Source organism: Lithobates pipiens, unplaced genomic scaffold (genome assembly GCF_037356315.1).
Source record: "Lithobates pipiens isolate NorthernLeopardFrog02 unplaced genomic scaffold, aLitPip1_a1.2 Scaffold_18, whole genome shotgun sequence".
Classification (NCBI taxonomy): domain Eukaryota; kingdom Metazoa; phylum Chordata; class Amphibia; order Anura; family Ranidae; genus Lithobates; species Lithobates pipiens.
Genome location: NW_027507758.1, coordinates 626,423,549 through 626,445,233, shown reverse-complemented (window position 1 = coordinate 626,445,233; position 21,685 = coordinate 626,423,549).

Sequence of the window (21,685 nt, the reverse complement as noted above, 5' to 3'; positions counted from 1 at the left end):
TCTCTATGTGTAAAGCTGGTAGAGACCTCCCCAAAAAGACTTGCAGCTGTAATTGCAGGGGGTTCTACAAAGTATTGACTCAGGGCGGCTGAATACACATGCACATCACACTTTTCACATATTTATTTATAAAAAAAAAATTATTGCTCTCATATGTGCACGGTGATATGTAACGTGTATCACAATTAACGTTTTCAGACGTAGGCGTCCCAATGTGTGAGTTTATCTTTGTACATGTGTATATGTGGGGGCGGGGCCTTTTTTTCATCTCATAGAGCAGCCTTTTTCAACCAGGGTGCCTAGAGGTTTCTTCAGGGGTGCCTTGGTGAAATGCCAAACAATTGCCTCAAAATTGTATACAAGCTGGAGGGTGGATGAAGCCTTTCAGTTACACAAAGCCACATGTTTTCACTGTATACCATTACAAACTTCTAGCTGCCAACCTCCTAACGACCAATGACATCATGAGCTGATAAGGAGGATGTCGGTTGCCTGAATATCATCCTTGCGTGGCCCTCCCTTGCCTCTCTCCATCAGCTTTGGGATGTCATTAGCTGAGTGATGGAGAAAAACTGAGGGAGAAGAGAAACATTGGAACACTAGTCAGTACCAGTTTGCAAAAGTGTATTTGCTATGGAAGAATAAATCACTTATAATGTTCGGAGTCCTACGTGTGTTGTTGTTGTTGCATTATGTAGAACTATTAGAAAAGTTTTTACATTTTAGATTGGGGCGCCTCAAGACTGTCCATAATTTTGGAGGGCACCTTGACTGAAAAAAGGTTGATAAACACTGACATAAAGGACTAAAAGTCCCCTATGTGATCATTTTTTGGTGACAGGTTCTCTTTAATTAGACATCCAGGGTCTAAAAGACCCCAAATGTTTCCCCTGTGTTCCACTGGATGTAATGTAATGCAGATCGCACTGCACTGTATTCTTTCACGCCTTTAATGGCGAGGAAACTGTCAATGGGGACCCAGAAGTGATGTCATTTATGTAATTTCCGGGTCAGGAACAAGAAGGGAAGGAGAGTAGATGTGTGTTCTCTCTCCTCCCTCCCCTCTACCCAGTGGCATAGTTGCCACATCTGGCACCTGGGGCTGGTCATTTTTTTGCACCCCTCCCAAGAAAAATGGTATATGGCAATATAGCTGTGCCGTGCCAAAACTGTGGGTGTGGTCAGATTGCATCAACAGTGGGAGGGGCTTAAAGGACCAATTACTTTAATGACTGCCACAAGCGAGTATGTATCAGACAGTGCAAACCTCAGAACACTCATTTAAAAAATAAAATAAAACTTTTCTATTGCATATCCTTCACCACACACAGCTAACCTTAATGTGATATTAACCACTTGCCGACCGTGTCACGTACATTTACTGTGGCACAATGGCACAGCTGCACGAAAACCCCTACCTGTACAGGGCGCACTCTCGCCTCCAGGCGGCGCCCCCCTGTGCTTGTGACCATTGGATTCATTTCAGAACCAATCAATCTTCAGGTCCAGGCCAATGATTTATGGCCTGGACCTGCTGATTGGTTCTGGTGAATGAAATCCTCCCCTGTCTGTGTAAGGGATTACTACCAACATGATCACTCTCTCCTTGCTGAGTCGTTGGAGAAAACATAGGATCATAGGGACTGGAGGGAAGGCATAGGCCAAGCGGAAATCCCATGACTGAGCTAGCGCATCCACCCCTGTTGATGTCCGGCAGATATATCTCGAGACAAAGAGAGGAGTCTTGGTGTTCAGAGGCGAGCTAAAAAGGTCTATTTGGGGGTGACCCCATTGTTGACAAATCCAATCGAACACTGTCTGATTCAGAGACCACTTTTATATAATTCTTGGGAATTTGGAAATACCTGTCATGTACCTTGGAGGAGACTGAATTGACGAGGTCGGCCTCTCATGTATCTTCCGCCCAGGCCCCACTGGGAGTGGTACAGAGGGAACTGAGGGCCAGAAGGAACACGAGTGCCTGAAACTGTGGACCTGGAGCTTTGCAGCAGATGAAGTGAACTTGGACAGGCAGGTGAGCCGTCAGGGCTGGATGGATCGTCTGGTACCCAGGATCAGCTGAACTTAAAGGGAAACTCCGCAGGAACAGTGGAACTGGAATGTGCGGTGTGGTTAAGTCCTTGATAGGCTTATAGCAGAAGATCATAGAAGGTGGCTGGATCAGGGTAGCAGGCACCGGCAGGACGTGCAGCAGCGAAAGCAGGGTCTTGTAGTAAGCCAGGTTCGGCAACAGGCGGGCAACATGGTACAGGTCAGCAGGCAGAAGCAAGGTCACAAGAATAGCCAGGGCCAGGAGCTGGAAGTCAGAGCCAGAACAGGATCCAGAAACAGGGTCAGAGCACGCCGGGTTCATCAGGAGGTTTCAGGCAGAGAATAGCGGGTGCAGGATAACAGGAATAGCTGAAGATCAGTCAACAACCATCTGGGGTCAGAGCACTCCTTTAAATAGGCCTTTTGGCTTCAATTTGCACCATAGGCGCATGCCCGCGTGTGCAGGCAATGTGCAAAACGCCCACGCGTGCACCCAGCCCGTCGTGCACGTGCGTGCGCATTAGCACGCACAGGTATGTGCGAACGCCCACGCGTGTTAACGCGTGTGCGCAATGGAAGGGAGCAACTGGTTCTCTTACAATACCAGTCCTCACAGAAGGGTACAGAGAGGGTATTGAGGTCCCAATAACTCTTGGAGATTTACAACAGGCAGTAGCTGGGATGGTCAATCAAAAATCCCCTGGGCCGGATCGACTGCCGGTGGAGATTTATAAATATTATGGAGAAGTAATACTCCCGGAGCTGCTTAAGGAGCTAAACGGGGCAATAGTAGAGGGGAAGCTGCCCAGTTCAATGTCGATGGGCGACTATAATAATGTTGCATATGTTCCGATGTTAAAATATTGGCAAAGGTGCTGGCAGCTAGGCTGAATAAAATGATCCAAAAACTTATACATCCAGATTCCAGACCAAACAGAATTTATTGCTAATAGATACACTAGTCTGAATATCAGAAGGGCAAACCTGAACCTGCATACTCCAACAGAAAATATGGGATCGAGAGCTGGTGTCTAGATATAATTAAGGCTTTTGGTAACTTTGAATGGTGCTATATCTGGCAAGTTCTGGAGGTATTTGGTTTTGGACCTTCTTTTATTGAGTGGATAAAAATGCTGTACAATGACCCAATTGCTAAAGTTAGAATCAATAATGAATACTCGGAAGAGATTCAACTGGAAAGGGGGAGGAGGCAGGGGTGTCCATTGTTGCCTTTGCTCTTTGCCTTGGCGATGGAGCCATTGGCAATTGCAGTCAGATCAAGTTCAGGTATGAAAGATTTCCAAAGGAAGACGGGGGAGGAAAGTATTGCACTGTATGTGGATGATGTTCTTTTTTTTCCTTGGGGACACTGAGAAATCCCTCAGGGGTCTGGAAGATTCTCAGGCTTAGTTATAAACTGGGAGAAATGGGTACTTTTACTAGTGGACCCTATTGATAACCCTGTATTGCCCGAAATGCCCCAATTGGATGTAGTAGAAACAATGAAATATCTAGGTATATATCTGACAAGAGATCCCAACCAATACATCAGTAATAATATAATACCAATTTGATCAAAATGATATGGATGCCACAATTGCTGTACCTGCTACATAACTCTCCGGTGTGGATATGCAAAAAAGGGTCAGGCTAGGATTCAGCTGCATACGTTGCAGCTACCAACAAAGGCGTGGGGGCCAGCTGTGCCACATCCCCGGAGTTACTTCTTGGCAGCACAGATGCAGTGTTTAGGAGGGTGTGACACTCAGGGAGGAGGAAATGCAAGTGGGAGAATAATGTTTAGGGACACCGAATAATACAGTAGTAGAGGCACTGGAGGTGGATTCTTTTTTAGGAATCCAACAATAAAAATGGTTATGGAAAACAGTCAAGATATTAATAGGGTATAAGGGGATTTCAGAATACTCCCCCATTTGGAATAATAAGAAGCTGCAAGAGCTGCTAGAAATAAGGGATATAAATAGGCTGGCTCATCTATATGAACAGAGTACTCTAAAAACATTTGTAGATCTTAGAAAATAATTTAATATTCCAAACCGTTCATTTTATAGCTATCTAAAGATTAGACATGTCTTAAGAATGGAAAAAAAAACAACCTTTTCCAAAAGATAATTAAGTCGGATACGACTAAGGGGCTAATTTCTGAATGATACATACAAATATGCAACAGTCATAGCAGAGTCCCTTAACAGTAGGAAGAAATGGGAAGAGGATATAGGGGAAATAACTGAGGAATAGTGGAGGAAGATATTGGAGCTGGGGTCATTGGTATTGGTCTCCTCCATCACAAAAAGTATCACACCTGATGTTGCTACATAAAACTTATTATACCCCTAAGAGACTGTTCTTGTTTGGCAGAAGACCGAATGCCAATTGCCCCAGGTGCCAGGAGATGGGGACCTTATACATATGGTATGGCGATGCTCAAAGTCATTCCGATATTGAGCAGAGGTTCTTGATACCATAGGACAGATATGGAAGCCATACTCTGTGTACTGGGATATAGGGAGAAATATAGTGAATCGGCAAGCACTACAGTAGTGGTACTAAAGTTTAAATTCAAAGCAAGAAAACTGATTGCACAGAGATGACAGTCGTTGAGGCCTACGTCAGTGAGAGAATGGGTTCAGATTGTAGATGAGATAGTATGGAAGGAATAGGATAGTTTATACCAAACAAGAGAATTTAAAGGAATTTGAAAAGATGTGGAAGCCATGTCTGGAAAAGATGGGCTATCCCCCTTAGCCCTTGTACACACGGTCGGACATTCCGACGGAAGGTGTCCGATCGGATAATCCGACTGTGTGTGGTCTCCATCGGACTGTTTCCGTCTGAGTATCTGATGGACCAAGTTTTCCAACTTGTCTATAAAATTTTCCGACAACATGATCCGATCGGACATAGTCCGATCATGTGTAGAGAATTCCGATCGGACAAAATGCCACGCATGCTCAGATCAAATTCCTACACCAAAGCTATTGGCTACTAGCCTGAATGTAGTCCCGTCGTAACAAAATAACGTCATCACGTTCTGAACGATCGGATTTTCCGACAACTTTGCCCGACCATGTGTATGCAACAGTTTCGGACAAAATCCGTCGGAAAAAATCCGACGGATTTGGTTGTCGGAATGTCCGACCATGTGTACAAGGGCTTAGAGAGAAGAAGGGGGGAAAGAGATCAGAGAAACGATTAGAAGTAGCCTTATAGGTAAAGAAACAATATTTACAGTGAATTACTACAGGTGGGTTAGAACAATAAATGTGAAATCTAGAGTAAAACAGTTAATCTGTATAGGTATATATATAAACAGCTATAGTTTTGTGAGGTGAACAAGATGGAAGGATTAAGGGGTTGATATTTGTAATGGGAAGGGGTAAAGGGCAAGGTTTTGAAGGTACATACTGTAATGTGAAAATAATAACACACTGAAAAATATGTTGCTGTAATGTTTTTATATGATGTTTTGTAAAAGGGTAACAATCTTAATAAAGAATATACCATTTAAAAAATAAAAAAAAGAGACCACTCATTGTCGATCAGACTTCTGGACAACAGAATACATGATTTTCCTTGTAGCTTTTTAAGACATTTTTCTGACACTTTTTAAACAGCTTTCTTTTTCTTTGCTTCCTTCAGCCTACTAATTAAGTGGAGTGCTTGAGGCCTATATAACCTTCAGTAGAACTCATTGTTTGAGCCCTTGCTGGAACTTAGTCCAAACTAAGTGTTGAGTTAAAAACCAGAGTTTAAAACAGGAGGTTATAACAGGGGTCATAGTACCTGTGTAGTGTGAGTACCTGAGAGTTGTTTGTGTGGATCGTTAGTACTTGTATACTGTGTACTTGTGTATTGTGATTGCACGTAGGTCTGCGGGTGCATGTAGGTCTGCGAGTGCACATAGGTCATGCGAGTGCCTGTGTATTGTCTTGTTGAATTCCTGTGTATTGTCTTGTTGCGTACCTGTGTATTGTTGAGTATTAGTGTCAGGAAGCTAGTTGTTAGGTAATTTGGACAGGGTATAATTCCCAATCCTCATTAAATTTAATAGGTATGATGCCCAGTGGGTGTGGAGAGGCGACTCGTACATCTTGCGGCATGTATGCGTTCCTTGATCATCTGATGGAGGGTGAATACTGCTGTGCAAAATGTAAGCACATTGTTTCCCTGGAAGCCCAGGTTCTGAATCTGGGGAAACAAATGTCAGCACTGAGAAGTACCTCCATACTAAAGGAGAGTCAGAAACGTACACGGCAGATGTCGGCAGGAGCCAGCACAGAGTTGGGTGGAGACAAACAGGTGCAGGCACTAGGAAAGAGTGGATGGGTGACAGTCGGGGAGGGTAGAGGGGGAAGTGCCAGGGAGGCCAATACAGGGTTGGAGCATCCCAATAAGTATGCTCCATTGAGTGGCATTGGTGAAACCAGTCAGGGACCAGCACTGTTGGAGCTGAGGGACTCTCCTAGCTGCTGGGGGAAGAACTCCTCCAGTGAGAGTGGTGGGGGGGAAGCGAAGGAAAAGACAGATTCTGGTGGTAGGGGACTCAATTCTTAGAAGGGCAGAGAGGGCAATCTGTAACAAAGACCTGAAGCGACGTATGCTGTCTACCGGGTGCTCGGGTTCGACACATCTCGAATCTGGTGGACAGATTACTGGGAGGGGCTGGGGAAGACCCAGCTGTCAGATCACTGAATCGCCTGCCTGAAAGTGAAAACGTACACCAGGAATGGCCTGCAGTCAGATATAGGCTTGGCTAGACTAGAATACAGTGGATATAGATATTTTATGCGCTACAGATCACTGAATCACCTGCCTGCCTGAAAGTGTATTTTAAAATGTACACCAGGAATGGCCTGCAGTCAGATATAGGCTTGGCTAGACTAGAATGCAGTGGATATATATGTAGGAGACTGTATATATATTAAATGCACTTCAGATCACGGAATCACTTGCTGCCTGAAAGTGTATTTGAAAATTACACCAGGAATGGACTGCAGTCAGATATAGGCTTGGCCAGACTTGAATGCAGTGGATATATATATGTAGGAGACTGTATATGTATGTATGTATATATGTATATATGTATATATATATATATATATATATATATATATATATATATATATATATATATATGTACTGCAGATCACTGAATCCCCTGCCTGCCTACCTGAAAGTGTATTTGCAAACGTCCACCAGGAATGGCCTGCAGTTGATATAGGCTTGACTAGACTGGAATGCATATATATATATATATATATAATATATATATATATATATATATATATATATATATGTGTGTGTATGTAAATCAGTGCAGCGCTTAAAGGCACCTATCTTAAGTGAAAAAATATATTTCTAGCAAACAAACAAATAATAGTGATAGAGAAGTCCACAAATAATGTGTAAACAGTCCAAAAATTTATCGCTCAGGTGCATCTGGAGCTTTGTTAAGGTCATCAGATGGTATTCAAAGCTAAATAACTCCCGACGTTCTCAGGCTTCAGACCTCTGGAGAATAGGTTTTACACAAATTAGAGAAGGTAGGTACTCTTACTGGATGGGTTGGACACATCCACCTTATAGTAGTGTGTCTTACGAGCTGGAGAGAGGAAAATATCATCTGGCCGGTGTATTGGGGTGAGCGGCTGGAGCCCTCCCATAAGCTCGTAAGACACATTACTATAAGGTGGATGTGTCCAACCCATCCGGTAAGAGTACCTACCTTCTCTAATTTGTGTAAAGCCTATTCTCAAGAGGTCTGAAGCCTGAGAATGTCGGGAGTTATTTAGCTTTGAATACCATCTGATGACCTTAACAAAGCTCCAGATGCACCTGAGCGATAAATTTTTGGACTGTTTACACATTATTTGTGGACTTCTCTATCACTATTATTTGTTTGTTTGCTAGAAATATATTTTTTCACTTATTAAGATAGGTGCCTTTAAGCGCTGCACTGATTTACATATATTAATTTGGACTTGGTTTGTTTGTGTGCTAGTGGCCGGGCTGTGTTTTTCACAGGAATATTGTAGTTTCACTACTTTTGTATTTTGAATTAGTGCAGTGTTTTTTTCTTTTTCCTATTGCATATATATATGTAGGAGACTGTGTATATATATTTTATGCCGTGCAGATCACTGAATCACCTGCCTGCCTGATTGAAAGTGTATTTGAAAACGTACATCAGGAATGGCCTGCAGCCAGATATAGGCTTGGCTAGACTAGAATGCAGTGGATATATGTAGGAGACTGTATATATATTTTATGCACTGCAGATCACTGAATCACCTGCATGCCTACTTGCCTGCAAGTATATTTGAAAACGTACACCAGGAATGGCCTTCAGTCAGATATAGGCTTGGCTAGACTGGAATGCAGTGGATTTATATATGTAGGAGACTGTATATATATTTTATGCACTGCAGCTCACTGAATCACCTGCCTGTCTGACAGTATATGTCAGGAAGATCCTCCTCACGGACGTCCGAGCGGCGAAAGTCGCAGAAGATCTCTTGCCCAGTTCCAGGAGCGTTACCGCGATCGGCGGTGCGCGCACGCGGGTGCGCGCGCGGCCGTTTGACGCAAATTGGCGCCAATAGCGCTATTTAAACTGGATCCATGCCTCACTGCCTTGCTGCCTGATCAACAGCGTTCCTGTGCGTCCTGGTGATCCATATCTGAATCTGAACCTGAACCTGTACCTGTATCTGTACCTGTATCCTGATCCGTATCGAACCCGGCTTGTTCCCGACTCTGCTGTTTGCTGCCTGCCCCCCCGACTTTGGCTTGTACCCGACTACTCTTCTGGATTCCGTTTCTGTACCTGATCTGCCCGCCTGTGCCTGACCTGGACTGTTACACCATCCGTCAACTGTAAGTTGCTTGCTGTTGTACTACAGGACACCTCCCAGTCCTCCGCTATATCTGGCTGTACTCCTTCTGCGTTTGTAGCCTTCTACCTCTGGCCGCAGACTACTGGAATCTTCCGCTTCCGCTTATCCATTACACCTGCATCCGTTGTTGGACTACAATACCCCTCCTTTGTTTGTCACTTCCTGCAATCACTTGTATGCCGTTGCTGGACTACAGGAACCCTTCTGCTGTCTGCTGGAACTTATCTCACCTTTGCCTGCATTCAGACACCGGACTACAATACACCTCCTCCTTCAACGGTCTTCTGCCTCTACCACCTGCTATCCAGTCAGGCACTTGTGCCCCTCTGTGCTCCTGAGCCCCTGTCACCACTACCAGGGTCTCTCGAGTCAGAGGTCTACGAGAGGCCACTCCCTGCACTCCGGGCTCTGCTTAAAGGTACGTGACAGTATATTGGAAAAAGTACACCAGGAACAGCCTGCAGTCAGATCTAGCTACACTGGATACAGTATATATATATATATGTCAGGTACTCACCAGGGCTGAAGTGCTGAGAGCGGCTTCCCTTGCAACTGGGTGCACAGTACCCCTGAGGGTGGAACAGTGGGTACAGGGCACGAAGGGGCACGGGTTGCCAGCAGGTGACACGTATGCAGAAGGTCGGAAGAAGAGCTACCCGTACAAGATGGTCTTGGAACTTGATTGAAGAGAATGCCCGGCTGGGGTTCTAACACCTGGAGTTAGGAACAGCAGGAGGCCGAGGGTCAAACACCAGGGAGATTAGATCAGAGTCCGAGAGCAAGCCAGGTCATACACAGAAGGTCAGTCCATAGATCCAAGCGTCAAACACAGGGAGTAAGCAGAGACAAGTCCAGGAGGAAGGCCGGAGGTCAAACACAGGAACAGCAGAGAAGGAGATCCGAGAATCAAGCCAAAGGTCAATTGCAGGAGAGGTCCAAGAGTAGTCAGGTACGATCTGGGTCACAACGGGTAGGCTGAGGAAACAAGGCACAGGATCACAGGAACACTGGAGCTGAAGAGACAAACCAGCAAAGACACAGAGCACATTGATGCCTTTTATAGGCCTGTCAGAGCAATCAGGTGGTGCCCATAGGCGTGCGCACACGTCGTTGTGCCGTATCGTGCATATGCATGCGCCAACCCGTGCTACTGTGTGCGCGCGGACTCGCTAATTCGCGCACCCGCGTGTGCAAACCCACCGCATCGCAGATTCGCGTGCGCCGTTCTACCCCGCAGGCACACGGGGAAGCACCGACACTGAAGTCTGTTGATCCTCTGACAGTGCCCCCCCAAGGGGCAGCCCCCTGGATGCCCAATCTGGCTGGTAGCTCAGGGTGTCTCCGGTGGAAATCCCAGGTATTGAGTCTGTCTCCCCCTCTTTCGACAGTCCATTATGGCCTCCACCTCGAATTCTTCTTCGCCTTCGATTGGTGGAGATGGTGCCACTTCTCTTCCGGTGAAGGAGCTTGGGATCACTGGTTTCAATAGGGATGCATGGAACACCGGGTAAATCTTGTATGAACTAGGTAGTGCCAGTTCAAAGGCCACTGGGTTTACCACCCTCTTGATTTTGAAGGGGGCCGATAAACTTGGGATCGAGCTTCCGTGACGGGTATGACAATTTCAGGTTAACAGAGGATAACCATACTTTCTCCCCGATCTTGAAACTCGGGCAATATTTTCTTGCTCTATTATAATATTCCTCATAATCCCTTTGAGCCTTTTTCATAGCCTCTTGGATTTGTAGGAAATTTTCGTGGATTGACCTTACCCGTTCTTGTACTGCAGGAGCGGAGACTTCGGGGACGGAATCTGGCAGGAAGGAAGGGTGGAAGCCGCAATTAGCCCAAAAGGGTGTTTGGTTGGTAGCGGAAAAAGTACAAAGTTATTGTAGACAAATTCCGCGCAGGGCAGGAGAGAGGACCAATTGTCTTGGGAGCAGGAGCAGAAACAACGGAGGTATTGCTCTAATGTTTGATTTGGTCTTTGTTTGCCCGTTGCTTTGTGGGTGGTATGCGAAAGATAATGAGATCTTGATCTCCAGAGCCTTGCAGAGGTCCTTCCAGAATTTGGAGATGAATTGGATTCCCCTATCAGACACGATGTTGGAGGGGACGCCATGTAGCCTCATGACTTCCTTGATAAAGATACTTGCCGTAGCCGCAGCAGAAGGAGTACCACACATGGGTAGAAAATGTGCCATCTTCAAGAGGCGATCCACTACTACTAGGATCGTGGAAAACTTGTCAGAAGATGGCAAGTCAACAATTAAATCCAGAGATCTCACTCCAGGGACGTTCGGGAACAGGCAAAGATCTCAAAAGTCCCCAGGCTTTGGTGTTTGCCCCTTGTTATGTTGGCAAATAACACAAGACAGGACATAGTTCTTGCAATCCCTCCTCCAACCCGGCCACCAGAAAGAACGGTTGATCAGATCGGCAGTTTTCTGGATCCCAAAATGTCCTGCCATCTTGTGATCGTGAAAGGTCTGCAAAACCTGGAGTCTTACTGAAGGAGGAATAAATACCTTGCTGTGTGCCCATAGCAAACTGTGTTTCTTTTCCAGGGAGGATGCTGTCGTTTCAGAGAATTGATCGGTGGCTTGCTTAATGGCTGTTTCTAGATCAGGTTGGATGATTTGGAGAAAGTTGTGCGGAGACAGAATAGTTGCAGGTTCAGATGGTTCTTCAGCTTCTGGAAACATTCGTGAGAGTGCGTCTGCTTTCCCATTTTTGGAACCGGGGCGGTAAGTGATATGGAAATTGAACCTGGAGAAAAAGAGGGCCCAGCGTGCTTGTCGGGGTCTGAGGTGTTTAGCAGCTCTGAGGTACTCCAGGTTCCTGTGGTCTGTAAAGATCATGATGGGTTGAGACGCACCCTCCAGTAGATACCTCCATTCATCCAGGGCAAATTTTATAGCGAGTAGTTCTCAGTCTCCGACATCATAATTCTTCTCCTGAGGACTGAGTTTCTGGGAAGCGAAGGAGACTGGGTGAAGGAGAGCCTTTGGGCCACTTCTTTGAGAAAGGATAGCCCCTGTTGCGGATTCGGAGGCGTCTACCTCCAATACATAAGGAAGACTTGGATCTGGATGTCGAAGGATAAAAAGTCTCTTTAATTCATCAAAGGCTTCCTGGGCTTGCTGAGACCATTGGAATTTGACTTGCTGGCGGGTCAGTTGAGTGATGGGGGAAATAATCGTGGAGAACCCCTGAATAAACCTGCGATAAAAATTGTCAAAGCCAACAAATCGCTGAACAGATTTCTTGTCTGAAGGTGCCGGTCATTCCTGGATGGCTTTGACCTTTTGTGGGTCCATTGAGATTCCTCCTGTGGTGATGATGAACCTGAGGAATTGAATGGTGTCTCTTTCGAATTCACATTTTTCTCCTTTTAAGTAGAGCCCGTGTTCTCTGAGGACGAGGAGGACCTTCCTGACGTGGGTACGGTGTAGTTCTAGTGAGTTGGAGAAAATCAGAATATCGTCAAGATATACAATCACGAAATTGTCTAGATACTGATGCAAGATATCATTGACGAGGTGCTGGAACATGGCCGGGGCAGAGCCCGAAGGGCATCACTAGATATTCAAAATGTCCAAATCTAGACCTGAAAGCCGTTTTCCACTCATCTCCATCGTGGATTCGGACTAAATTATATGCTCCCCGAAGGTCTAGTTTAGTGAATACCTTGGCAGTTCTTAGACGTTGAAAAAGTTCAGGGATGAGAGGAAGAGGGTACCTGTTCTTAATAGTAATTTTATTAAGTTCCCTGTAGTCCACACAAGGCCTGAGAGAACTATCCTTTTTCTCAACGAAAAAGATGCCTGTGCCAGCTGGAGAAAATGATGGTCAGATGAATCCTTTTTCCAAGTTTTCATCTATGTAAGAGCGTAGGGCTTCCAATTCAGTCTCTGATAATGGAAAAATCTGACCAAACGGAATTTCGGGAGCTGGGTAGCAGATCAATCGGCAGTCATAGGGCCAATGGGGTGGCAGAGTATCAGCCTTCTTCTTGTCAAAAATGTCCAAAAAATCATGATAGGCTGGAGGGACATGTTTAGGACTATCAGAACTAGTCTGTATCGTTAGGCAAGAGGAGGACTTGTGGGAGGTCAGCAGGAGACAATGCTGTGAACAGTAGACAGAAGAAAAGAGTACTTCTTTCTTGTTCCAGTTAATCTGTGGGTCATGGGCTTGCAGCCAAGGGAACCCGAGGATGATCGGAAACATAGGAGAATTAATGAAGTCAAAGCGAAGAAATTAACGATGACCAGAGTCTGTGGATGTCAGGATAGGTTCTGTTTCCTTGGTCACGGGAACGGAGCAGGGTAGGGAGCCGTCAGTCAGGTGGATTTGAAGATGTTGTTTCCTAGTGCAGAGAGGGGTGTGCAAGTTCCGGGCTAAGGTTATGTCCATGAAACAACTGCAGGCTCCAGAGTCAATGATGGCTCCCAGCCGAACCTCCTCTTCCACCACCTGTAATGAAACCGGGAGGACAAGGTGAGACTGGGTGGAACCCGCAATTTGAGAATTCACAGCAACACGAGGTCAGCACTTACTGGGTCTCACAGGGCAGCTACGTAGAAAATGTCCTGCTTCACCACAGTATAGACAAAGACAAACAAAGTCTTTCATCAGGGGTGAATGGAGCCCAGGACTGTGGTTCGTCTGATAGCAGAGAAATGATGAACCCCACCTTCACCGATTCAGAGAGGAAGGTCCTGGGCTGCAGAGCCAGGTACAGGAGGCATGCATTTTTAAATGCCCTAAACTTCTTCCGGTTGCCCGAAAAAAGCTCAGGAGTAGGGACCCTGGGTTCTGGAAGGGTCATGACAACTGCAGATGTGGCACCACCTTGAGCTTGCAAAGCAGAAGAGCTGCTGGCTGTAGAAGGTGAAGGATACGATGGACTAGGAGAGATTGCCAGGTGCTGTTGATGGCCCTCAATCTGGAAGTAGCCATCTTGGAGTCGCTGCACCGCCTGGGTGAGGGCTGCAACCTGCTTGCAAGGTCGCCTCAAGGGGTGAGTCAGCTCTGTCGGCCTCTGACATGGCTGGTTTGTACTGTCAGGTACTCACCAGGGCCGAAGTGCTGAGAGCGGCTTCCCTTGCAACTGGGTGCACAGTACCCCTGAGGGTGGAACAGCGAGTACAGGGCATGAAGGGGTACTGTGCACCCAGCACAGTACATGTGCCAGCAGGTGACACGTATGCAGAAGGTCTTCTGGAAGAAGAGCTACCCGTGCAAGATGGTCTTGGAACTTGATTGAAGAGAACGCCCAGCTGGGGTTCTAACACCTGGAGTTAGGAACAGCAGGAGGACGAAGGTCAAACACCAGGGAGATTAGATCAGAGTCCGAGAGCAAGCCAGGTCATACACAGAAGGTCAGTCCATAGATCCAGGCATCAAATACAGGGAATAGGCAGAGACAAGTCCAGGAGGAAGGCCGGGGGTCAAACACAGGAACAGCAGAGAAGGAGATTCGAGAATCAAGCCAAAGGTCAATTGCAGGAGAGGTCCAAGAGTAGTCAGGTACGATCCGGGTCACAACAGGTAGGCCCAGGAAACAAGGCACAGGAACACTGGAGCTGAAGAGACAAACCAGCAAAGACACAGAGCACATTGAGGACCAGGCCTCTTTTTCAGGACCAGGCCTCTTTTTCAGACTCGGTGTTTACATGTTTAAAACAGTTTTTTTTGCTAGAAAATTACTTAGAACCCCTAAACATTTTATATTGTTTTTTTTCTAACACCCTAGAGAATAAAATAGCGGTCATTGCAATACTTTTTTTCACACCGTATTTGCGCAGCGGTCTTACAATCACACTTTTTTGGGAAAAAAATCACTTTTTTGAATAAAAAAATAAGACAACAGTAAAATTAGCCCAATTTTTTTTTATATTGTGAAAGATAATGTTACGCCGAGTAAATTGATACCCAACATGTCATGCTTCAAAATTGCACCCGCTCGTGGAATGGCGTCAAACTTTTAGCCTAAAAAATCTCCATAAGCGACATTTAAAAAATTCTACAGGTTTGACTGCCGTTTTCATATGCGGACGCTACTAGCGTATGCGCTCGCTTCTGGGCGAGAGCTCGTTGTGACGGGGTGTTTTTAAAAACCTTTTTTTTTTTTCTTATTTATTTTAATTGATTTTATTTATTTTTGCACTGTTTTTTTAAAAAAAAAATGGATCACTTTTATTCCTATTACAAGGAATATAAACATCCCTTGTAATAGAAAAAAGCATGACAGGTCCTCTTAAATATGAGATCTGGGGTCAAAAAGTCCTCAGATCTCATATTTGGACTTAAATGCAAAAAAAAAAAAAAAAGTCAATCACAAATGACATTAAAAAAATATACCTTTAAGAGGTATGGGTGGAAGTGACGTTTTGACGTCGCTTCCGCCCTCCTATGGTATAAAGACGAGTGGGGGCCATCTTAGCCTCACTCATCTCTATACCCAGCTAGGAAGAGGACCCGATCAGTTCCGCCGCTACCGACGGCTCCGGTAAGCGGTGGAGGACGCGGGAGGGGGGTAGGAGGGAGCTCGGCACCTCTCCCGCCACTGATAGCGGTGATCTCATCTTACAGACGACCAACGCCTGAAGAGATGGATATCTCGGTTGTGGCAGCAGCAGCTGCCGTTACCGAGATATCCCTCTTCAAAAATAGGACGTACATCGGCGTGCGCTGATCGTTAAGTGGTTAAATACACTGCAGCTAACTGAATCACCTGCCTGCCTGAAGTATATTAGAAAGAGTACACCAGGAATGGACTGCAGTCAGATCTAGCTAAACTGGATACAGTGGATATTAGGGGTGCAACGGATCAAAAAACTCACGGATCGGATCGTTCCTCGGATCAGAGTTACGGATCGGATCATTTTTCGGATCAGCAAATAATAATTTAATTTGAAAAAACCTATGAAAATTCCACCACCATATAGTCCCCACTGTAATATCCACAATCTCCCCCATTGTAATATTGGTTTGAGTATGGCTGGGTTCGGCTGAGCATGGCTGGGTATGGCTGAATATGGCTGGGTACGGCTGAGTATGGCTGGGTACGGCTGGGTATCGCAGAGTATGGCTGGGTATCGCAGAGTATGGCTGGGTATTGCAGAGTATGGCTGAGTATTGCTAGAGTATTGGCAGGCAGGATATCGCTGAGTATTGGCAGGCAGGGTATCGCTGAGTATTGGCAGGCAGGGTATCGCTGAGTATTGGCAGGCTGGGTATCGCAGAGTATTGGCAGGCTGGGTATCGCAGAGTATTGGCAGGCAGGGTATCGCAGAGTATTGGCAGGCAGGGTATCGCAGAGTATTGGCAGGCAGGGTATTGCAGAGTTTTGCTGAGTATTGGCAGGGTATCGCAGAGTATTGGCAGGCAGGGTATTGCAGAGTATTGCTAAAGTATTGGCAGGGTATTGCAGAGTATTGCTAGAGTATTGGCAGGGTATTGCAGAGTATTGGCAGGGTATTGCTGGGTACTGCAGGGTATGGAGGGATGGCTGCTTCCATCTCTGGATCTCTCCCCTCCACTGTACAGATTAGTACAGAGAGGAGAGAGAGGAACCGGCGTCATGACATGATGCCGGTTTGTTTACAAGTGATCGCTCCGTCGGAGCGATCACAGTGTAAACAGCCCGGGTGTAGAAAGATGGCCGCCGCTTCAGAGCTAGGCCGAAGCCGCGGCCTTTCCTAAGGTCGAGACCGCGAAGCGCTCCGCAGATCGCGGCATGTGCCGATCCGAGCGGGGTGACGCTCGGTGACGATCCGTTGCACCCCTAGTGGATATATATATATATACACGAGACTGACTGTATGTATGTATATATATATTAAATACACTGCAGCTAACTAAATCACCTTCCTGCCTGAAGTATATTAGAACGAGTACACCAGGAATGGACTGCAGTGAGATCTAGCTAAACTGGATACAGTGGATATATATATATATATATATATATATATATATTAGACTGACTGTGTATATATATATATATATATATATATATATATATATATATATATATATATATATATATATATTATATACACTGCAGCTAACTGAATCGTCTGCCTGCTCAATCTAAATGAGATTACACTCTCTCGGTCAATGCCAGCAACACACTACACAGGGCCGACATGCAGGCGGCCTTATATAGTGTGGGGCATGGACTTAACCCCCTGAGCCATAATTGGCCAAAGGCACCCTGCCTTTGGACAAGTATGGCTCTTTGCTGACAGTGCTGTGGTTGGCCAAAGCATGTGGGTCATAGTGCATGCTTGGCCAATCATCAGACAGCAATGCACTGCGATGTCGCATTGCATTATGGGGCATGACGCGCCGCTAGTTTTCGCATTTCGACGAACGCTCAAACAGCCAATGTTTGAACTCAATTCGAACATAAAGCTCAATCCTAGTGTTTACCAATGCCAGGAGCTTAGCGAACAAGATGGGTGAACTAAAGATACTGTTCAAGGAGGATTTGGATTTTGTGGGAATTTCAGAGAATTGGGTTCAACAGCTCTCATGATTGGCTGGCAACCATTCAAGGGTATACCCTTTATCGCAAAGAAGGATACAGAGGGTAAAAAAGGGGGAGGGATATACCTATATATCAAGAATAATGTACAAGTGAATGTGAGAGATGACATCACTAAGGGAGCTAGGGAGGAGGTGGAATCCTTATGGGTGGAGCTCCAAAGGGATGAAGCTAAGGGGAAAATAATATGGGGAGTCTATAGGCCCCCTAAACTGAGGGAGGAAGGGGAGACAGATCTCCTATCACAATTTAAATTAGCAGCAAGAATGGGAAGTGTTATCATAATGGGAGATTTTAATTATCCAGACATAGACTGGGTGGAGGGAACTATGCATTCATCTAAGGCTTGAAAGTTCCTGAATGTCTTGCAGGACAATTTTATGGGTCAGATGGTAGATAAACCAACTAGAAATAAAGCGTTACTGGATCTACTGATTACCAACAATACAGACCTGATCACAGATGTGTAAATATGGGGCAATTTAGGTAACAGCAATCACAGGTCAATTGGCTCCGGTATAAATCACACAAATAGGAAACATAAAGGGAATACAAAGACACAGAATTTTCAAAAGAGCCAACTTCCCTAAACTACAACCCATAAATTGGGAAAAATCTTAGGAACAAAGAACACCGACGAGAGATGGGTTTTCTTTAAGATTATATTAAATAGGGGCATTAGCCAATGCATCCCATTTAGGTAATACAGTACATTTAAAAGAGTGAACAAAAGTCCTGGATGGCTTAGCTCCAATGTAAAAATGCATATAAAAGCAAAGGAGAAGGTATTCAAAAAATACAAGGTAGAGGGATCATCATCAGCATTCAGACTTTATAAAGAATGCAACAAGAAATGTAAGGGTGCAATAAGGACGGCTAAGATAGAACATGAAAGACACATAGCGGAGGAGAGCAAAAAAAAAATCCCAATAAATTCTTTAAGTATGTAAACAGTAAAAAAGGAGGACAGACCATATTGGCTCCATAAAGAATAAGGAAGGACATTTGGTTACAAAGGATGGGGAGATGGCAAAGGTACTGAATTTATTCTTCTCCTCAGTCTTCACGAGGGAAGTAACCAAAACTGCACTGTTTATCCTCATGACACATCACAGGAAGCACCTCCATGGTTAACAGAGGACAGAATTAAAATTAGACTTGGGAAACTTAACATTAATAAATCACCGGGACCAGATGGCTTGCACCCAAGGGTACTTAGGGAACTTAGTCAAGTAATTGCCAGACCATTGTTCCTAATTTTTACTGACAGTCTACTGACTGGAATGGTACCAGCTGATTGGATAAAAAGCCTAAATAGCACCAATATTTAAAAAGGGCCCAAAATATATCCCTGGGAATTACAGACTAGTTAGCCTAACATCAATAGTATGTAAACACTTGAAGGGGATGAAAAAGGACTATATACAAAATTTTAGTAATGAGAACAGTATCATTAGCAGTAATCTGCATGGATTCATGAAGAATCGTTCTTGCCAAACCAACCTATTAACCTTCTATGAGGAGGTGAGTTGCCATCCAGATAAAGGAAGGCCCGTAGACGTGGTGTATTTGGATTTTGCAAAAGCATTTGACACAGTTCCCCATAGACGTTTACTGTACAAAATAAGGTCCATTGGCATGGACCATAGGGTGAGTACATGGATTGAAAACTGGCTACAAGGGCGAGTTCAGAGGGTGGTGATAAATGGGGAGTACTCAGAATGGTCAGGGGTGGGTAGTGGGGTCCCCCAGGGTTCTGTGCTGGGACCAATCCTTTTTAATTTGTTCATAAATGACCTGGAGGATGGGGTAAACAGTTCAATCTCTGTATTTGTGGATGATACTAAGCTAAGCAGGGCAATACCTTCTCCCCAGGATGTGGAAATCTTGCAAAAAGATCTGAACAAATGAATGGGGTAGGCAACTACATGGCAAATGAAGTTCAATGTAGAAAAATTTAAAATAATGCATTTGGGTGGCAAAAATATGAATGCAATCTATACATTGGGAGAGAACCTCAGGGGGAATCTAGGAAGGAAAAGGACCTGGGGTTCCTAGTAGATGATAGGCTCAGCAATGGCATGCAATGCCAAGCTGCTGCTAACAAAGCAAACAGAATATTGGCATGCATTATAAAGGGCATTAACTCCAGAGATAAAAACGATAATTCTCCCACTCTACAGGACTGTGGTGCGGCTGCACCGAGAGTATGCTGTCCAGTTATGGCCACCAGTCCTCAGGAAGGATGTACTGGAAATTGAGCGAGTACAAAGAAGGGCAACAAAGCTAATAAAGGCTCTGGAGGATATTAGTTATGAGGAAAGGTTGCGAGCACTGAACTTATTCTCTCTGGAGAAGAGATGCTTGAGAGGGGATATGATTTCAATACACAAATTCCTTACTGGTGACCCCACAATAGGGATAAAAAATTTTTTCGTGGAAGGGAGTTTAACAAGACTTGTGGCCACTCATTAAAATTAGAAGAAAAGAGGTTTAACCTTAAACTACGTAGAGGGTTCTTTACTGTAAGAGTGCCAAGGATGTGGAATTCCCTTACACATGTGGTGATCTCAGCAGGGGGCATTGATAGTTTCAAGAAACAATTAGATAAGCACCTGAACGACCGCAACATACAGGGATATGCAATGTAATACTGAGATATAATCACACACATAGTTGGACTTGATGGACTCGTGTCTTTTTTCGACCTCACCTACTATGTAACTATGTAACAACAGATCCGCTTGGTGATTCTGAAAGGCTGGAATGTAGGCTGCTGTGAGGTTCAGTAGGTTCCCCTCTGCCCCCGACACAATCGGCTCCACTTCCTGCATCAGGGATCTGCTTTGTGTGCCACCCTGGTTTTGCACATAGGACACCGCCGCTCTGTTGTCCATATGTATCAGGAGCAATTTCCCTCTGAGAGAAGAGGCCAGAAGAGATATGGCCATCCAGGCTGCTTTCAGCTCCAGCACATTGGATACTACATTTCTGGTGTTGAACCGCCATCTACCCTGGACCATGTCAGATCTGCAATGAGTGCCCCAGCCTAACTGACTCACGTCGGATGTAAGAATGGTCTAGGAGATGGAACCAAGATGGCAGTGATTTTGGAGACTTTGGAAACTTGTCCACCACCAGAGACTGCTCTTCATCCTCAGAGTCCCCACAACTTGCTGGGACAGTGACCTCCTTCTCCACTGGGCTAAAAATCCCTGCTGAAATGTCCGGAGGTGCCTGCAGGCCTATTTGACCATTGGAATACATGAGGCAAATGTCCCCAGGAGGCTGAGGCATCTCGATGCTGACATGGATTTGCTTGACAGGGCCTGCTTCACCTTCTCTCTGATGACCGAGAATTTTGCCGGTGGAAGGGAAACTGACCCGCTCTGGGTGTTGAACAAAGAGTTCAGGTATATCATCTCTTGCGTAGGAGTGACCTGGCTCTTGGATTGATTGATTATCCAACCGAACCTGGTCAGGACATCCACTACCTCCTGCAAGTGCGCCAGTAACATTACTCTGCACTGAGATAATATCAAGAATATTGTCCAGAGAGTGCAGGACTCTGATCCTCCATTCTCTGAGTGGTGCTAGAATTGCCACAAGGACTTTTGTAAAGGTTCTTGGTGCTGTAGATATACGAAATGGGAGACGCTGGAACGAAAGGTGGATGTCCTCTACTTTGAATCTAAGACAAGCCTGAAAATGGTGGTGACATGGTACATGCAAGTATGCGTCCTGGAGGTCTATGGAGACCATCCAGTCACCCAGCTGGACTGCCAATATGACCATATTTAGTGACTCCTTCTTGAAATGTTCTAGGAGAATGAATCTTTTCAATCTCTTCAGATCCAACACTGGCCTCCATCCTCCCGTTTTTTTTGCGCACAAGAAAAACAGCTGAATAAAAGCCTGAGTACCAATCTGTACTGTCGCAAAATTCCTGCTTTCTCTATTGACCTGGGAATCCTGGTGGGGAGGAAGGATGCCTAAGGAGGTTGTCATTTGAACTTCCAGAAATGACCCAGCTGGATGGTGGAGACCGCCTACCAATCTGTACAATTTTCCACCCACACCTGAGGGAATGCTTTTAAACAAGTACCCACTGGGCTGGCGTGGGTGGGCAGGGTTTGGGTTATCTTGTGATGAGGTGGAT